General features: G+C 31.7%; 1 pseudogene; it reads left to right on the forward strand.

Moving 5' to 3' along the window:
• The first annotated feature begins 250 nt into the window (after window positions 1-250).
• On the forward strand, window positions 251-11,283 carry LOC147381406 (uncharacterized; annotated as a pseudogene).
• The last annotated feature ends 7,556 nt before the right edge of the window (window positions 11,284-18,839 follow it).

An 18,839-nucleotide genomic window follows, 5' to 3' on the forward strand; every position in this document is an offset into this window, starting at 1 on the left:
CCACCACTTTCACATAAGAGTCACGAATCATAACGATGTCCTGGTCGGATAGCAATAGACAATGTCTGTGTGGCACTTTTTAGTTGGTGATTAAAAACATTGGGCTTCATGCAATTTAAAAACGGCTTTCTTAGGAGTTCAAGGTATTTTAAAGTCCAACTAAAATGTGCCATGTGGAAACCGTTCAACGGGACACCATTCTGAATCCTGATCTTTCATATATAAATCAATTTTTTTAAATTTATTTCTGATGATTGTAGCGGAATATGCAAAGTTACTGTTGATTCCACCTTATCATAAACCTGGAGTTGAATTTACTGATGGAGCCAACTTCGCATTTGGTGGAGCAGGAGCTCTTGTCGAAACTCATCAAGGATTGGTATGTACTCTTATGATGAAAAAATATATCCAATCATCATTATTATCAATCGCTGCTACATTATATCATAGCCCACCCCACATAGCTAAATTGACACATGGCACACACTTTAGGCCTCAATGACTCCATGAATTTGTATCCCCAAGTTGAAACTATTCGGACCAATGTCGAACATAGATTCTTATATATAGGCAGAACCCAAATTTCAAGTATTCGGACCCATTTTACAGCTGGATCAGGTTGAACCCAATAAAAAATGAATGTGTTTTTCGAATGATAAATTTAAATAAATATAACCTATGATCTTTTCAAAGTGATTAATTTACATGAATCTATAATCTTTTCAGGTAATCGACCTAAACACATAGCTAAAGAACTTCAAGAAGGTAGAGAGTTGGTTGATACAAAAATTAGGTCATGTTGAGGCAAAGAAAACCATATGGAGAGCTGTTTATTTTCTTAGCTTTTGAAGCAATGATTACCTAACCCCTTGGTTAATGAACTCCAATGCACTAGAACACTACTCCCAAACAGAATATGTAAGAAAGGTGGTTGGCAACTTGACTAATGTAATCAAAGTAAGTACTTGTGATCTTTTATAATTGCGCTAACTTGAATAATATATAATATTTGTGAGTTATTTTTCACTTCTCCTCCAATGTTATTGAAGTTGATTGTTCGAGCTGTATATGATGATAAAATAAGAATAAAAGAAAAATCTTGGCAAACAAGGGTCAAACCAAAGAGACAACATTAATCCAAAGTATTTTTATTTCCAATTCAATTCAAGTTTATATAACCAATTAAAAATAATTTTTTAGAGAGATTTATTTAAAATAACTAATAAAATAAAAACTTAGGAATACGATAGAGAAGTGTAGATCAATTGGATCTACCATCACAAACTTCATCAATGAATTCTGATTCTCTTTTTATCTCGATCCACTAAACAAAATTAATGTTTGTGGATTGAAAAATTAAATAGTTATAATAGAAACGATATCAAAAAACATAATAAATTTGGCAGAGATGATTAGATAAATATTAACTATTCTCTATAAAGCATGGTTCTTCTTGAACTTATCAAAGAAAGAAATCATTAAAACTTTGAAAAACATTCAATGGTTAACCTAATAATAAATGTCTAACACTATCATAATAAAGCTATGAAGCAATTACGAGAACAATCAAAATACTAGTAAATCTTGTTCAGGCTTCTTCAACCCATCTAACGGAGATTTAGTTGACAGTCATCGCAAAAATAATAAAGTGCAAATAAAATAAAGAAAACATGAAAAGAAAAAAAAGTAGAGATGAGAGAAAAAAATATATTTATTATTTCTTGACTTGAAATTGGTAGAGCCTCCTTATAACTTTCGTAAAATTAAGAAACAAAAAATAAAAACCTAAAACTAAAATAATAGAAAAAAGAGAAGTTCATTAGATGAGAGATGAGAGATCACTCCGAGGGAGATGATCTTGGAGATTATATGCCCTTTAGTCTAGTCTCTTATTTATAGAGAGACTAGATTAAGGTTTCTTGGATAATTAGGATTTTGAAAACATTCTATGATTACAAAAATTTGAAGATCCTACTTCAATGCAAATGTCTTTCAGTCACCAAGCTTCAGTAAGAATTTCGAGGCTCGACGTTCTTCATTGACCGCAGTTCCACCGTTGATCATGGTGCCGAGATAAAATTTGGCCCAAATGTCTTGAATTTTGGTTTACGGTCTTGTTTTGGATCTTGGATCAAAGTGATAACTTTGGATTTTCCTAATTCACCTTGAAATTTTGCGAATAATTATTGTTACATGTAAATAACAGTAATTAGTTTCGAATTACATAATTAAATTAAAAACAAAAATTATTATGGACTAACAATGAATTATGTCTAATAAGAGGATTTAGTATACAATTTATCCATAAAGTTCATATAATTAAAGTTCTAAAAATGACTTTCTAGACCCTGATTATTGATCCATAAGTTTGATATTACAACACCTCTAACAATTAAATCAATCTTAATTTTGGTATAATAACAAGGTTTAATAGATAATTTTAAATACCTTTGCCTTCAATTTTCACCTCTTATATAATAGGATGGAACTGTAGTCTTAAATGGTTAAGTCATGTCAGAATTGCCTTCTACAAACAAGTTATGATTACTTGATGTTCTTGTACTTTGCGTTCTATTATGATATTTTCTGGATAACTCTCAAGTTGGGATCTCCATTGGATTCCAATCGCGCAAAGTCATGATTGAAATTCAATTGTTCCAAGTCATTGGGAAGGAATATAACACATTTCATTTCTTGAGGTGGTGCCAAATGCGGCAAGATCTTTAGGATCATAATATTAATGTCTTGCATTGATCAACATAGTTTGTGTGGTTGTGATGTGTCAATGTTTAATGCTAAAATGGTTGCTTTAACATGAAATTTACAAGAGTGACGGCCGAAAATTCAGTTTTATTGGCTTGATGCCCTTGGGTTGTCTACCAACTATGAGAGTACTCGAATCAAAGGGTGGTTGCATTGAAGAAGCCTCAACGTTGACAAACTATATGATAAAGTTTTGTCAAAACACCTCTACAAACTAGAGAAAGAGTTGCAAGGATTCAAATATTCACATTCGAAAATCAACAACTCTATTAGTCAAGCAATGGTTTACCCCACAAAATATGGTATGTAACGTCTTTAATATACCTCTCTGATATTTATCTTTCTTTTAGAATTTTTAAATTACTTATAAATTAGGATAATTTATATATGGAATAAAAGGGAAAGAGGATAGAAAAGAACAAATTTAGAAAGCTTTGAGGCATGCATCTTACTATGTTTCCTTATAAACGTACACACTCCGCTTGAAAAGTGATCGTGCAATGAGGTTTCTAACGAATTTACTTTCAAAATATAACAGAGTCCAATTTTATCAAAGTATCGCATTTTCTCAATATTTATATTAACTTTAAAGAGACTCTCTTATACAAGTTCTTTGTTAAACAAATTACTCTTTAAACTCAACAAGAAAAGATAATTTTGTGTATATAATAGAGATAATGAGACCAGTACTTTCTATTATCATATTTTTATTTATCAAAATTGACTTTTTTTATCTAAACGGATATCTCAAAAAAAGACACTCATTCAATATTAGGTGCACACTTTGGAACTCGAAGTTTACTATATTATCCTATCGGACAACAGTGGGGCCCGATTAGCACCAACTTGTTTACAGCCCAGATTGGCTCAGCCCATACACAGTCCTTAACTATTGTGAAACTTTCATGTTTTACTTTCCCCCATAATTTCAAACTTCAAGAAATGATGATTTGCGTGCTAGCGTCAGTACTGGTCAAATTAAACTTATTTATTTATATCAAAGTATAAGAGTTCAAACCTCTTCGAGTCCTCTCTGACGGTTAATTTTGATATAGTACTCCTCTAGGTTTTACTGAATATTAGAATAATCCCTAGACTAAGGTCATCTAAAGAGATTAAGAGAATATGACCTAAATCATCTTGTATTCAACCTCTTTCATCAAACCCTTTTTAACATTTCTCCAACACACTCATCCTCTTCAAATTTTTTCAATACCCACCATCCTCAACCTCAATATTATCTCTCTTTCAACCTTCAAACCTCAAGAATAAGATAGGTCTTTTTTTTTTTTTTTTTTTTTTTTAAATTTATATCTTTTTTAGGAGTTTGAAGCCAATGCATTTTTGAAAAGAAAATCAAGAATTTGGTAAGAAGTTGAAAATCATAAAAGATTGTGGTCAGTGGTCAAGGAATATGACATCATTTTGAAAATATAGGGCCTATCTCACATATTAACCAAATCCTTGGGGATTATGTCTAAATAATCATCCTAATTTTAAAACTCAGTTTTGAGTTTTGACTAGAAAGCGCCAATCTATTAATAAAAATAGAGTCATTGCATACTCAATCCACTACCCCATGTTAAAAGTTTGGAACCATAGATCTACGCTCCTCTAGACACACAGTTCTCTCGAGATACAATTTTTTATGGGGAAGTGTTGTAGTATATCCCTAAGAGCACAGATTCACAGTTCCCAAACTTGTCATGTCAGGATAGTCAATTGAATTTGCCACATAGGGTAATCAGATTATCACGGTTCATAAAAATATAATTCCACACTATAAAATATTAAGAATAAAAAAACACTCTTAGGGTATGTTTGATTGCATGGAAAGTGACTTTCCATGGAATTTGAAATCCATGGAAAAATTGTGATGGAAAATAGGAAGGGATGGAAAATCAAATTCTATTGTTTGATTTTACTTGAAAAAATCTTGGGAAAATTAAATGAGAAAAAAAAAAGAAGGAGAGGAGGAGGAGAAAGAAATATGAGAGAAGGGGGAGAGGAAGAAGATAAGTGGCGGTGGCGGTGGTGGCGATGGTGGTGGTGGTGGCGATAGTGGCGGTGGCGACGGTGATGGTGGCGGTGGCAATGACGACGGAGGTAAGTGAGGGGAGAACATGGTGGTGGTGGTGGTGGCGGAGGTGAGGGATGGAGAAGGAGAAGAAGAGAAAGAGAGAGAGAGAGAGGAAAGGTGGTCGGAGATGGTGATGACAGTGACGGTGACGACGACAACGAAGGCAACGACGACGGTGATGGTGACGATGGCGATGTTAGTGTAATGGTGGTGGTGGTGGTGGTGAAGAAGAAGATATGAGTGTGAAAAAATTGGAGATGAAAAATATGTGTGGATTTCACTTTCCCACCCATATGGGTGGGAAAGTGAAATCCACACATATTTTTCATCTCCAATTTTTTCACACTCATATCTTCTTCTTTATGGGTGGGAAAGTGAAATCCATGTTTTGGTGGACATTTTGATTAAGGTGGAAAATGAATTTCTATTTCCATGTGCAATCAAACACTTGAAAAATATCATTTTCCATGAAAATTGATTTTCCACCCTATTTTCCATGTGCAATCAAACATACCCTTAATAGAAATCAAAAAAATTCTTTGAATAAGAGAATACCGGATAAGATAACACTCTTATCCGTCAACAAATTCAACTATTTTTAAAGTGACTTTCGCAAGTTCAAAGTGCGAAATTGCCACTTTAAACCTGTCGAATTCATTGCCATTCTGAATTTTTTTTTTTTATATAACAAAAACGTGATTTTCATGTTTTGCCAATTAAAATAACTAGTAAGTCAAAATAGTAAATAACTCATTTTCAGTTCATGAAATGTTAATTTACCATATAATAAGGTATAATATGTATTTATTTGATCATCCAGGTGGACTTGTGACCATAATTTCCTTCATTACCCGAGCAAAAACATCAAGGGAAGCTTGGACAATATTGGCTAATACATATGCCAAACCATATTGTGGAAGAATCAAGCAGGTGAAAAATCAATTAAAACAAATCATGAAGGGATCCATGGGTGTCTCTGAGTTCCTTCAGACTATCAAGGCTCAGGTTGATGAACTTGCCATCCTTGGCACAGTTGTTGATGATGAAGATCTCTCAGAAATTTTTTTTGAGGGACTTGGAGAAGACTACAAAGAATTGGTTCTAGCAGTTCAAGCTAGAGATACTCCAATCACCTTTGATAAACTACATGAAAAACTTTTCAACTTTGAACTGAAGCGTTGTAGCGCTCTGTAGTACCATGAGCCCACCCACCACACACGGCTCCCCACGACCCAATTACAGAACCGTTGATAAGTTGCATCGAGATACATGAAAAAAGATTTATGATTATGTATATCCCAAGACAAATGATCTACAATTTTGTGATGGGATCGTGTGTCAAAGGGGGCGTCAAAAAATCATTACACTAATTTTTAATAGAGATGTTAGAGAGTAGAAAAATAATAATATTTCTCATTAATTAGTTGTGCTATTATAATATTTGATATAGTCAATTCTAAAATTATATTAAAATGTGAAAGAAAGGCTACCAACAATATTCATTATTTTTTAAATTTGAAAATTTATTCTTTTAAAAAATAATTCATCTTTTTCACTTAAAATCGTTTTTCTTTTTTATTGTAGCGAAATATGCAAAGTTGCAGTTGGTTCCACCGTATCATAAACCTGGAGTTGAATTTAGTGATGGGGCCAACTTCGCATCTGGTGGAGCAGGAGCTCTTGTTGAAAACTCATCAAGGATTTGTATGTAACATTTTTTATACGAAAATTATATCCAATTACGCTAGACATTGTTATTATCAATCGCTTCTACACTGTATCATAGCCCATCCCACCTGTTTTTAGCCCACTGATTCCATTAAGTTGAATCCCCAAATCATCTTAACTAGGAGTGCACATGGTTCGGATTGATTCAAATTTGTGGTAAAATCATAATCGAATCAAGTATGATCGATTTTACAAATTTAGAATCGAACCAATCCAGTTACCTTATACAACCGAATCAATCCAAACTAACCTTGGTTTGGATCGATTCTCTGTTCTCATACTTATTATTTTCACTAGAAAAATTAAAATAGTTAAAATTTAAAACTAATCAAAATAAATATTAAACAAAACATCACTATAACACATAACATGCATAAACAAAGGGGTTTGAGATTTTAATAGTATTTGAATGTTTTTACCTTTTGTCTTTAAAGATTATATTTTATTTTTAAATAAATATATATATTATAATAAATATAAAAATTAGTTCGGTTCTCGAATTTTTCCGATCCAGTGTGCACCGCTAATCTTAACCATGTCGCAGTATTGGCCTTGTGGCCATGTTTGGACCGGGCTAAGTCAGAGTTGGGCTGCAATGTGACAAACCAAATAATAATTGGACTTCAAAACCTACTATCCACAATCCTGACCTAACCATACAAATGGTCGAACAGAGCCAAATAAAAACATCTATCTAATACCCAAAGCCCACCCAAGTTGCAAGTATTGGAACCTATTTAACAACAGGTTCTTATGTATAAGCCCGGCCCAAGTTACATGTATTCGCATCTACAATTTTCTTTTATATACTACTATATCCTAAACGTATAACCTACAAATTTCAAATTCATTAATCAACAAGAACTTTATAAGGACATTTTTTTGTTTTAATTATTTTTTTTTCCAGGTAATCGATCTACACGCACAACTAAGGAACTTCAAGAAGGTAGAGAGTTGGTTGATACAAAAATTAAGTCATCTTGAAGCCAAGAAAACCATATCAAGAGCTGTTTATTTGTTTAGCATTGGAAGCAATAATTACTTCGCCCCTTGGTGGTTAAGGAATTCAAATGTACTAGAGTACTACTCTCATACAGAATATGTAGGAATGGTGATTGGCAACTTGACTACTGTAATCAAAGCAAGTACTTTTGCCCTCGTACCAAAGCGTTACTTGCTTGAATTATATGTAGTATTTGTGAGTACATTTTTTTATTTTCCTTTAATGTTATTAAAGTTGAATCATAAGCTTGATCTTACTATATCTCCAACAATTAAGTCAATCTTAACTTTCAAAGAGTACCAAGATTCAAGAAAGATTTTTTCTTTTTACCTATACATTCAATTCTCATCATTTACATAGTGGGTTCGCCCTAGTCTTAACTACTTTTATATTTCATAATCGCCTTCTACTAAAAGGACATGATTACGTCTTGTCCTTGTGTTTGTGCTCTATCATGAAATTCTCTAGAAAACTCTTGACTACAGAATTGGCTTCCAATTCTTATCAATTATATAATGGGTTGGCATGATCTTAACTAATAGGTTATGATTACTTGATGTCCTTGTCCTTGCCTCTATTATGGTATTCTCTGAAAACCTCTCGACTATCAATTTTATAGAGTCGGGATAGAGTTCACTTGGTCAATGTCGTTAGGCAAGAATATAACGCATTTAATTTTTCTTAGGTGCACATGCATATCATGGAGGCGAGATTCTTTGGTCCCATAGTATTAATGTGTTGCATTGATCATCGTGGTTGGTTTGGTTCATCATGCGATTCTCATGTGTCAATGTTTAATGCTAACATGGTTGGCTTGTAGGAAATTTACAAAAGTAGCAGCTGAAAATTTAGTTTTGTTGGCTTGGTACTCATGGGTTGTGTACCAGCTATGAGAGTAGGAATGGTGGCTGCATTAAAGAATTTTAAACATTGGCAAAACTATGCAATAAAGCTCCATCAAAATGCCTCTATTAACTAGAAAATGAGTTACAGGGATTCAAATATTCGCATTTCAATACCTACAACTATATTAGCCAAGCAATGAATCACCCCACAGAATATGGTATGTTACATCTATAATATATCTTATCTCATATTTTATAATTACTTTCGCTTTTTTAGAATTATTATTAACTTGTAAATTCAAATAATATATCTAATGGGGTAAACCAGGAAGAGTATTAGAATAAAATAAAATTTAGGAAGTTTTGAGGCATGTAGTTTACTATGTTTCCTTATATGCACACCTCCACTCCTCCTTAAAAGTGAAGGTGTAATGAGGTTTCTTACAAATCTTCCTTCAATAATGAAACTTCAAATGTTGCTTCAATAAAAGATTTGGCAATCAATGCAAAAAAGTATTTATGTAAAAGGCAACCAAACCCTTATTTTTTCAGTAAAAGATAAAATTGATAGAGATATTATTGAAAAAAATGTAGTGTTGAATGTTAAAGCCCCCATGAGGTCTTGGAAGTTAACATTCCATATATATATATAGGTAAGGTTCGGCATCTAACTTTAGGGAGCCAACTTGTTTGTCCTATGTGACTTAAAAGTTTCAGATTGAGCTGATTTTTTGTGAGGATGATCTCTATGATGAAAAGATCATCCTCACACAAAAATCAGTTCAATTTGAAACTTATAACCCCTTCAAAAATGGTTTTGAAATTGTGAACTATCGATTTTTTACCAAAATTTTGTAAACCACTTTTGATGGACTCAGAAGTTTCAGATTGCGCTGATTTTTTGTGAGGAAGATCTTATCATCCTAGATCATCCTCACAAAGAATCAGCTCAATCTAAAAACTTTTAAGTTACTTAGAACAAACGTGTTGGCTCCCTAACGTTGGCTACCGAATGACATCCTATATGTATATATATGTATGTATGTAAAAATAATGTAAAAAACATATGTAAAATAATGTAATAATAATAGTTTTTCAAAATATGGGTTAGAAGTTTCGGATTGAAATGATTTTTTGTCAGGATGATCTCTATGATTAGAAGATCATACTAAAAAAATTCAGTCCAAGCTGAAACCTCTAACCCCATCAAAAGTGATTTAAAATGTGGACTGTCGATTTTTTGCCAATAATTACTAAACCACTTTTGATGGACTAAGAAGTTACAGATTGAGATGATTTTTCTGTTAGGATGATCTTCTCATCATAGAGGTCATCCTCACAAAAATCCAAAAAATCTAATCCATATTTTGAAAAACCATTGTTTTTACATATGTATCATGATCCTCTCCCTATATATATATGGGGAACAGATCAAGGGACATATGAAAAAACATATGTAAAAACAATGTAACATTAATAAATTTTCAAAATATGGGTTAGAAGTTTCAGATTGAGCTGATTTTTTGTGAGGATGATCTCCATGATGGGAAGATCATCAAAAAATAAAAAATAAATAAGTCTAATCTGAAACTTCTAACCCAATTAAAAGTGATTTAGAATGTGGACCGTCGATTTTTTGTCAATTTTTGCCAATAATTTGTAAATCACTTTTGATGGATTTAGAAATTTCAGATTGAGCTGATTTTTTGTAAGGATGATATTCTCATCATAGTGACTATCCTCGTAAAAAATCAGCTCAATCCAAAACCTCTAACCCATATTTTGAAAAAGCATTGTTTTTACATATGTCCCATGAACACCCCCACATATATATATATATATATATATATATATATATATATATATGTGGGGGGGGGGGGGGGGGGGGGGGGGTTCAACAACCAAAGTTTTGTCTTACATGGGTTAAAAGTTTTGGATTAGAATGATTTTTTGTGAGGATGATCTCCTCACCATAGTGATCATTCTTCACACAAAAAATCAGGCTATTATATCTATTGAGGACTATTTGGATACAAAGTAAAAAAAGTATATATATAAAAATAAAAAAACTCTTAAGTGAAGTAGTTTTGAAAGAAAGTATAAAGGAGTTTTGTTTTACTACTGTTTATCTTTTAAACTTTCAAAAAAAAAAAATATTGCTTCATTCAAAAGGGCTCTAATTAACATGTTAAAAGTAGAAGTTGGTGTGGCAATCTAATCTTTCTAAGTTTATTACAGGACCAAAACATTTGAACATTTTAACTTCCCAGTTCAACTTTTTTTGGGCACATGGATGTGTATCTTGTTCCCTTTGGGTCCCAAAAAATAAATCTTAATTAATATGATAAATTTGATAAAAATAGTGTGATAATATTTTTAATTGTTAAGAATTTTGTTTACGTGGAAAATTATTTGGACGTGAAATTTTGGAGTGTAATCAAATTTTCTTCTACAAGATAATCAATTTCTCGGGAAAAGAAAAACATATCAAACACCTGCAAATTATATATATTAAGGGAAGTAATTTTTCTACAATTTTCTTAGCAATCGAATCCATCTACTAAAGTTTTTTACTATGTTTTGGGTGAAGGTTTGAAGGAAGGAAAAAGTGCATGTTGTAAGACAGGACCATTTAGGGGAATCTCCAGTTGTGGAGGGAATAGAGTAGTTAAAGAGTATTAGTTATGTGATAACCCTAGTGAGCATCTATTTTGGGACACTGCTCATCCTACAGAAATAGCCTACCAATATATGGTAGAGAAAATGTGGAGTGGGACCCTTAATGTGGTGGGTTCTTACAATCTCAAGTATCTATTTGAGTCGAGTTGATTTGATCAACAAATATACTATTATTGATTTGTTTGTACCACAAGTCATTTTATTTTATATTATAAATAAATGAAAATTATTGGGTTTTTATTATATGCATTGCATTCTTAGCATAATTAATGAGCTTATCCCACAATGAAATATGATCGCCTATCATGGGTATCACCTTGCGTTTTTTGTTATATGGTGGTTGAACCCGACATACTACTGGAAAAAAACCCACAACAAAACCTTATTCTGAAATCCTAGCATAAGCTAGACGAAAAACATTCTTGAATTTATCTAAATTGAACCTCTGCCAAATACTTATCGCATCCGAACTTTGTTACTAAGAAAAAAATTACCTTAAATTTAAGGGTGATTTAGATATACAACTCCAAGTTTTGGTGAATATTTGAGATGTGGTGGTCTTCTCTAGGGGTGCACATTGGATTGGGTAAATCCGAGACCCAAACCAATCCGAAGCTTTTGGATTGGATTGGTTCGGATTAAACACACCCACGGTTCGAGTATGGATCGAAGAAAAAAAATCCGATTAATTTGGTTCGGTTCCGGATTAGGATATAATAGAATCGAATCAATCCGAAAACCGAACCAATTATATATATATATATATATATTTATTTATTTATTTATTTATTTGAAAAATAAAATTTTCGATTTTTTATTTCTTTCTTCTTCTTTCTGTTCGAAGAATTCTGATAACAGAACCCTAGCCGCCGTCGTTCTCAATCTCAGTCGTCTCTCTCACTCACCTCACCTCACCGCCTCGCCAACTCATCGGAAAACGAAGACTGAACTCTCTCTGATTCAAAAAGCTTCAATAAATCTCTGAGCTATCGATCTCAGGCGCCTTCAATTAACGGTAAACAAATTTAAATTCTTCTCGAATGGATCTTGAATATATTTCTTATTTGTTTAGGAGAATAATATAAAATGGCCTAAATGCCATTATTTTAAACCTTAAGCCAAAACCCCTTCATTTTTCTTGGAGAATTTTTTTCATTTTCAACTTATTGAACCCATCCTCTATCTCATCTTCTATACAATCTACTGTTTTCTACTTATTGAACCTCATCTGCATCAAATTTCTTAAATGAAATATAGAAAATTTTTAATTTTTTTTATTATCCCATAGTCCACGCTTAATAAAAGTCCTACTTGTTTTTAAGGTTTGAAGATTTGAGAAGATAGAATGCTTGGATTGAGGAAGAAGGTATCTATCTTCAAATAAGTATGAGAATCGAGAACCGATCCAAACCAAGATTGGATTGGATTGGTTCGGTTCCAATTTTGTCAAAATCCGAACCAATCCAAACCATGTGCACCCCTAGTCTTCTAGTATAGATCATTGTAAAATGACCTAAAATCCGTCATCTTCAATTAATCTTTGGTTTAAAACCCCTATGATTTTTCATCCAAAACTCCATCATCAAGTTATTCAATTCCTGTGGTAAATTATTTTTATCTAATCAACTTATCTTCAATACATCATTTTCAATCGCAAGTTAGTCTTTTTGTAGAAATCCCTTGATTTTTTTTACCCAAAATTCCATCTTCTTCTACAAAAAATCTATCCTGCCTTAAGGTTTGAAAATGAGACTTTTTATTTTCACTCAAGTAGCAAAAGATGGCTGTTTTTGGGAATAAAAACTAATGATTTTGGCTAGATATTGAAGATGATTTTATAAAGCATAATCCGTCGTTCTACCATTTTTAAACTTTAGTACTCAAAAATTAATGTGTTTTTCGAACGACATAAAATAAATATACCCTATAATCTTTTCAAAGTGATTCATCTAAATGAACATTTTAAGGGAAGTTTTTTTTTTTTTAATTTTTTTAATTTTTTTAATTTTTTTTGTGTCTTCAAGTAATTGACCTACACACACAACTGGGAACTTCAAGAAGGTAAAGAGTTGATTGATACAAAAATTATCTCATATTGAAATCAAGAAAACAACATTGAGAGTTGTTTATTTGCTTAGCATTGGAAGCAACAGTTACCTAAACCTTTGGTTAACTTACTCCAATGCCCTAGATTACTACTTTCAAACAGAATATGTATGAAAGGTGATTGACAACTTGACTAACGGAATAAAAGTACCTACTTTCAGTCTAATATCAATGCGCTATTTGCTCAAACGATGTATAATAATTGTGAGTAATTTTTCGTTTCTCCTCCAATGTCACTGAAATTGACCCCTAAACTTGATCTCACTACACTTCTAACAATTAAGTCGAGCTCAACTTTAGTAGAGTAACAAGATTCAAGGGACATTTTTTTTCCACTTTTTTCTTCAATTCTCACTACTTATATAGTTGGGTTGACCCTAGCCTTAATTGATTTTTTCGTCTCGCAATCACCGTCTACTAACAGGTTATATAAGATTACTTGATATCCTTATGCTCACGCTCTATTTTGGCATTCTCAAGAAAACTCTCAGCTAGGTAGTTGGCTTCCAATCGTATAAAGTCAGGACGTACTGAGTTCAATTGGTCCAAGTCATTAGGTAGGATTGAATGCATTTCATTACTTAAGATGCAACATGCATATCATCGAGGCAAGATCTTTTGGTCCCATAATTTTAATGTCTTGCATTGATCACCGTGGTTGGTTTGGTTCATCATCTGGTCGTCATGTGTCAAGGTTTAATGTTAACATGGTTGGTTTGTCGGGAAATCTATAAGGGTGACACCCAAAAATTCAGTTTTATTGGCTTGACAGCTTTGGATTCTCTACCAACTATGAGAGTACTCGACCCGAGGGGTGGTTGCATTAAAAAAGCTCTAACATTGGCAATGCTACATAGTAAAACTCTGTCAAAACACCTATACAAACTTGAAAAAGAGCCCAAAATCTACAATTGTATTAGCCAAGCAATGAATCACCCCACATAATATAGTATGTTACATCTATTATATACATTGTCTCACATTTTATTCTTCCTTTTGCTCTTTTTGAATTTTCAATCTACTAATAAATTCAAAGAATTTATGTAATGGAGTATAAGGGGAAGAAAGGGCCTACCAATATAAAGCATAGAAAATGATCAAACCATCTCAATTTATTGAAGTTACTTTTACATTTTCCCAAATGCGTTTGTTTCTGAAAACATACTTATGCAATCCAAAATTGGCCAAGCTTTATACCCATATTATACTTCAATCAAACTAAGCTACAGATTTGATTGAGTAACCCAAATCCAAGTTGTAGTTGGGTTGACACTTATGACACTGCAATGTTGTTGTGTCCACATGCCGATACAAATAAATAGACCTTTCCATGCAAGTAAATCTTTAATTTAATTGTTAGGTATGCAAATTAGATCATATTTAAGCTAACAAAAGTACAAAACGATATCGAATATTGTTTATCTTGGTTATTATTGAAAGTAACAATTGTAGGTCATGATACCAAAGTCTTGAATATTGGAAAATCACAACCCCCCCCCAAAAAAAAAGACAACCTGATTGGCGAGTCATAGCCATTGTAGGCAAGTTAAAAATAAAAATTGGTTGACCAACCAACTATGCCAGAAGACCGATCTATTGGAGAGGTGGAGAACTATCAATATAAGAGGGTCATGGGGCTTAACTGGAGTATGACACGCCCAAGAGTGGAGGAAAATATACACCCTCAATCCTCGACTCCATGGAAGTTTTCCAACTTATAACGAAGTAAGTTAAGAGGCCACCCAATTTTAAACATGACCAGACAAATCTTTATTGTTAAAATCTTTAACTCACTCAAAATTGTGGGTCAATCACAGATTTGATGTTACATGTAAAGGTGTCAATGGGTAACCATTTAACTGGAATCAGAATAGAAAATCCTGGTCCTTATTTCCTCTTTATTGAAATCGATTAAAGCCGCGTTTAAAATGGAATTGAACCGATAGGAATCAGAATCTCCTTATACGTTGCGTTCTATTCTGCCATTTTCTGGATAATTCTTAAGTTGGGGTCTCTATTGGATTCCAATCGCACAAAGTCAAGATTGAAATTCAATTGGCCCAAGTCATTGGAAAGGAATATAACACATTTCATTTCTTGAGGTGGTGCCAAATGCATATCATAGCGGCAAGATCTTTTGGCTGATAATATTAATGTCTTGCATTGATCAATGTGGTTCGTGTGGTTATGATGTGTCAATGTTTAATGCTAACATGATTGGTTTAACATGAAATTTACAAGAGTAATGGTTGAAAATTCAGTTTTATCGGCAAAACTACCAACTATGAGAATACTTGAACCAAAGGGTGGTTGCATTGAAGAAGCCTCAACATTGGCAAAACTTCATGATAAAGCATTGTCAAAACATCTCTACAAACTAGAGAAAGAGTTGCAAGGATTCAAATATTCACATTCGAAAATCTACAATTATATTAGTCAAGCAATGGATCACCCCACAAAATATGGTATGTTATGATTAAATCACAATTTTGATAGTTGTCAATTAAATTACGATTTTTCAAAAAAAAATTGAAGTTTTTGAAAAAAATTCATTGACTTTTCAAAAAGTCACAATGATCGACGATTTTTGAAAAATTCACAGATTAATTTTTTTTAAAGCATTTTTTAAGTATTATTTTTCATTTAATATATAAAAGACATATTTTTATTATTTTTACATTTTTTATATTTAAAACTTTTTTTTTCACTTGTTAATTTATCTTATAATTTCCTAACTTTTGCTGAAGCTTCTTCTTGCCAAAATATTTCAAAATCTCGACTTTTGCTCTGTTTGCAAAAGCTATATGTAAAGTTGCTAATGCTGAATTAAGTTGCTAAAACTGAGATAAAGTTGTTGTTGCTATTGCTGAAACAACTTACTGAATTGAGTATATTATTTGATAACATACTGTCTAATTGTATTGTTAAAATATTGAACTATATGTGCTCTACTTGAAAAAGTTGTATGTAAAGTTGCTGATGCTGAATTAAGTTGTTGAAGCTGAGAGAAAGTTATTGTTGTTGCTAATGCTGAAGCAATTTGTTAAATTGAATATATTATTTGGTAACATGCTGTCTACGAAAATCATAAATGTGATACCGTATATTACGATATGGTGCAAGATATCCTCGCATATTTTGGTAAGTCGCATCAACCATGTAATATTTTCCTAAAACAATTAAGATATTTTTTTCAGTAAAAATTACCTTAATGGATATAAAAAAAATCAAAAATAAGAAAATAAGATAATGTTTCATTACCAACAGGAGGATGTGAAAAATTTAAACTCGGATCGCTAATTGTAAATTGAAAGACTCGTCAATCATATGACGAACCTTCCCATCCAACTAAAACGAAAGTGAACTGCATGTTAAATGAACAAATAATCAAGATATTTTGTGTACATTCAGTATTTCATTATGATCGAAAGGATATTTGTTTGTCAAATGATATAACTGTAGGTATATAAGTCGTCAATTGCACCCATGCAATCCTATTTCATTTTAAAATAAACATAAACAATATTATGTTATTGATTATATTAATTCAAATATTAAATAATTAATTATCTTAAACCATGAAAATATATCATCGATCTACTAATATTTTTAGTGATGTAAACGCTCAAGTCATGTGCCTTTATTATCATAAGCAAAACTATATAATGCTTGTAACACGTGGTAAAAATATCGATTTATCGTTTCACTAGAATGTCAAAATCTATTCTAATTATTTCTATTCCTAACATTATGCCCAATCATATATTAAAAAAATTGCAATTTGTTCTTCAACTCTCACCGCTCTATTATCTTGAATTAACTCTCTATCTCTCATAAAATAACATAATCTATTAAAGACATACTTATCCATACGAAAATTGTCATAGCAAAGTATTGGATTGTCTGAATAAAGTATTTCTCTGACAAATGAATCACCAGAAAGTAGTAAAGTTCGACATGATTGTTTAATGCGTCGATTCCTTATACGGTAGTAATACCACAATAAAATAAAAAAGAAATTTTCTTTTTTATGTTATCATCCATCTGTTATTGCATATATATAAATCACATTATTATAAACATATAATAATTTTAAATACAATCCAATCATATATAAAATTTAAATGAAAAATAAAAAAGTTAAACACAAACATTTCTACCAACCATAACGTAAAACTATTAAGTGAAAATGCATATAAAAAATTTAATAAAATAAAATAATGTCTTCTAACAACTATGGTAATAAAAATAATAATAAATAATATTACTATTCTATTATAGCATTTAATAGAATTTGAAATCATAAATCTACCATATCCTCAAAATATTATCCATCACGAAATCTCATAAGCCTCTTTAAACTTTATTTTAATCCACTCTGATGCAAACATGCAGTCAATATCCATTAATCCAACAAAAATCTCTCTATTAGAAGACTCTTTGAATAATTTGTCAACTAAAAACATTATACTAGTCCACACCGATTCATGTCATGAAAAGTACTCAACAAGTTGATGCATGAGATAATAGAAATGTCTTTTTTTGCATTCTACATCATCTCTTATTTTTCAAATCCGCCTCTATACTGTTAATCATCACACAAAGCATCTTATTGACTTCAACATCGTCCATTTTTACATTCCTTTTCACATTCACATTTTGGTAGAAGAGGGGTCAAATCTACTCGATCTCTTATGACGTCTTCTAGGTATCTCTTCAATAGATTTTCCAATTGGATCAATTGAAGTATTTGGTGTTCACTCTTCATTCGCATCATCAATATCTGCATTCAAATCATCGAGAAAAATACAACTATCTTGCATGATTGAAAAAGACGTCTTGTTTAGGGTCATACAATATTTTCCAGTTGCAACAGTTCCACCAAATATTTGGTCTAGTTCATCTTTATACTTTAGTGCCAAAATTGATTGGAATGTTTATTTAACTGATAAAATATATAAAACATAATCAGAAAAAAAAAAATTAACTAACTCATTTAACTTCAATTATCATATAAAAGCAAAAATAAATTACCAAAACATACGATTTTCATTGGTCATTAGTTGCTTCAAAAGATCCCGTATCTACATCTCATCCTAATCCAAAGTTCATCATAAGATTCTTCAATGCTTTCTATCTATCCTTCACGTAATCCCAATGATGCTTGTATTGAACTTTGGTATAAGATTTTTTTTATTTTTCTTCAAATATAGTTATAAAATAAGCATGTCCTTTTTTTGGTTAAACCCTCTTCTCATTTACCATATTTTTGAACTACTTCGATATAACATTCTACCCAAATTTTATATATCGCTAAATCCCAATATGCTTTACTAATGACTGACTAGACATTATCATGATAAAAACTAAAAAAATAAAATTTAAATTAAAAATAAAAAATTAAGAAAAAAAAAGTAATAAATTAATCTACACACAAATTTGTTTATGTATCAACCTAATTAAATTCTTGCTCAACTTACTTGTAGACATGTCATAAAAGAATTTAAGAAAAAAAAATGAGAGTTTCTATTGGCACCCCAACTTTTACTTATTCTCAACCATTCATCTATTTTCTTTATTTATTACTGAGATTTACCTCTAATCTCAACAGAATAAAATATTATAGCACTCATTC

The sequence above is a fragment of the Akebia trifoliata genome, unplaced genomic scaffold (genome assembly GCF_017979445.1).
Source record: "Akebia trifoliata isolate Shusen 1 unplaced genomic scaffold, ASM1797944v1 Contig00510, whole genome shotgun sequence".
Lineage (NCBI taxonomy): Eukaryota > Viridiplantae > Streptophyta > Magnoliopsida > Ranunculales > Lardizabalaceae > Akebia > Akebia trifoliata.